Below are 2,377 nucleotides of genomic sequence, written 5' to 3' on the forward strand. Positions count from 1 at the left end.
AGAGACAGGGTTTCACCATGTTGACCAGGATGGTCTCGATCTCTTGACCTCATGATCCACCTGCCTTGGCCTCCCAAAGTGCTGGGATTACAGGCTTGAGCCACTGCGCGCCGGCCACCACTCCCTTTTTTAAGCTAACGGTCTTTTTGTTGCAGGAAAAAAAGATGAATTTGCACCTTGGAATGGATGTAAATCTCATGTCTTGAGCAATGTTGGTTGCTCAAGTCCACCGCCACAGCCTGTTCTGCCAGCTCCAAGTCATGATTCCAGAGTTTTTAAAAACGGTCCAAAGGTGCTCCCTTGATAAAGGTTTCATTTTAAAAATTTGTGTGAATGGCAGTGTAAGGTTTATTGCCGAGGTAAAATGAGGAAACTGAGGCAAGTATAAGAAAATGAGAAGTTAATTTATTCAGCTCCCTGGCGAGGTTCTGTGGTCCAGGAAGGGGCCAAAGAAGTCATGCCCGGCTGTTTAAGTCATGGGGTTTTATGGGGAGAGAAGGCGATTGATTGGCTATTGGGGAAACAAAGCAAAGGCAATTTTATTGGCTGTCAGGAAGCAGGAAGTACCTGAAACTAGTTGCCATTGGTAGGCAGGTGGGACTTTGGGTAAGTGGGCCTTGATTGGCTGTTGGGGAAACAAAGTAAAGGTAATTTTATTGGCTATTAAGAAGCAGGAAATGTTTGGAGCTAGTGGTTATGGGTAGGCAGGCAGGACCTTGGTTTTTGATTGACTGTTGGGGAAACAAAGTGAAGGCAATCTTATTTGCTATTAAGAAGCACGAATTGCCTGGAGCTAGTGGTCATAGGTAGGCGGGCAGGACCTTGAGCTTTGATTGACTGTTGGGGAAACAAAGTGAAGGCAATCTTATTTGCTATTAAGAAGCAGGAATTGCCTGGAGCTAGTGGTCATAGGTAGGCAGGCAGGACCTTGGTTTTTGAGTGACTGTTGGGGAAACAAAGTGAAGGCAATCTTATTTGCTATTAAGCAGGAAATGCCTGGAGCTAGTGGTCATGGGTAGGTGGGCAGGACCTTAGGTAAGTGGGCCTTCCGGGGGCATACAGAGCAGACTGCTACTGGGCAGGGTCTGATGGGGCTTCTTTAAAAAATTTTCCTGCAGGGTTTATCAACAGTGGGCTGGGGGTTAAATGCATAATTTAGTGCTGAATGTGGGCTTGGGTCTGGTATGTGGAGGCAGATGCTGAGAAGCCGTGTGGCAAGGCTAGATAATGAGCTTGGGTGGTGATGTAGTTATCAGACGCAGAGAGAGATGGACGAGTCCGTTTAACCCTCTGCGAGGCAGCCGGCCTTACAGGCAGCAGCCTGGCTCTGTTTCACTCCAGTGCAGTCAGGCAACACTAAGCCAGCCTGCATGGGCACGCCCAGGTGCTTCGCTGTGTGTTGGGGCACACAGGCACAGAGGGCCGCTGTATGGTGGGCTAGGCCCAGTGGCTCACCCATCACCTGTTTTCTGCACAACCTCCTGGGGTTGAGCAATTTTAAGTGTTTGTTTGTTTTCAGTAAACAGCTGTGACTATACCAACACATTGAGTTAGAACCATTTGAATGTTTTGAATCTGCTTTTTCGTTGTTCATTTTTAGTACCATTAACTAAAGCATTTATTTGGGAAACAAGGTGTTGCAGTTTGGGTACACTAAGACACGGTAGCCCTGGGCAGTGTCCTGTAAGGCAAACACTGGAGAGGTTTCTGAGTTGTTTTTTTGTTTGTTTGTTTGTTGTTTTTTGAGATGGAGTCTCTGTTGCCCAGGCTGGAGTGCGGTGGCGTGATCTTGGCTCATTGCAATCTCCACCTTGTGGGTTCAAGCGATTCTCCCGCCTCACCCTCCCAAGTAGCTGGGATTACAGGCACACATCACCATGCCTGGTTAATTTTTGCATTTTTAGTAGAGACGGGGTTTCACCATGTTGGCCAAGCTGGTCTTGAACTGCTGGCCTCAGGTGATCCACCCACCTCGGCCTCCCAAAGTGCTGGGATTACAGGTGTGAGCCACCACACCCGGCCTGGAGAGATTTGTATAGGGGATTTCCACAAAGGGTTTTTGGAGGCAGTTCATTGGCTGGGCAGAAATCCTAAGTCAAACCCATTCTGACTGGCTAGTTCTGGGCACTCCCAGCTGGGGGACGTGGAGGCCTTTTGTGCTGGCCTCAGCTGTTTGTCCAAGTATATGGGCACATCCTGTGGACTGGCCGTTGGCAGACGTGAGTGCAGACCGCCTGTGGCCGCCCAGCTCCACTTCAGAAAGCCTTAGCCTTACTGACTTCATTTTCTTTCACATGTCCCCCTTTTGATCAAGTCCTTCCTCCAGAAAGTGTCACATTTCAATCAGCGAATCTGATGCTGTCCATTGTTGCTGGGA

This window comes from Cebus imitator, unplaced genomic scaffold (genome assembly GCF_001604975.1).
Source record: "Cebus imitator isolate Cc_AM_T3 unplaced genomic scaffold, Cebus_imitator-1.0 Scaffold112, whole genome shotgun sequence".
Taxonomy (NCBI): Eukaryota; Metazoa; Chordata; class Mammalia; order Primates; family Cebidae; genus Cebus; species Cebus imitator.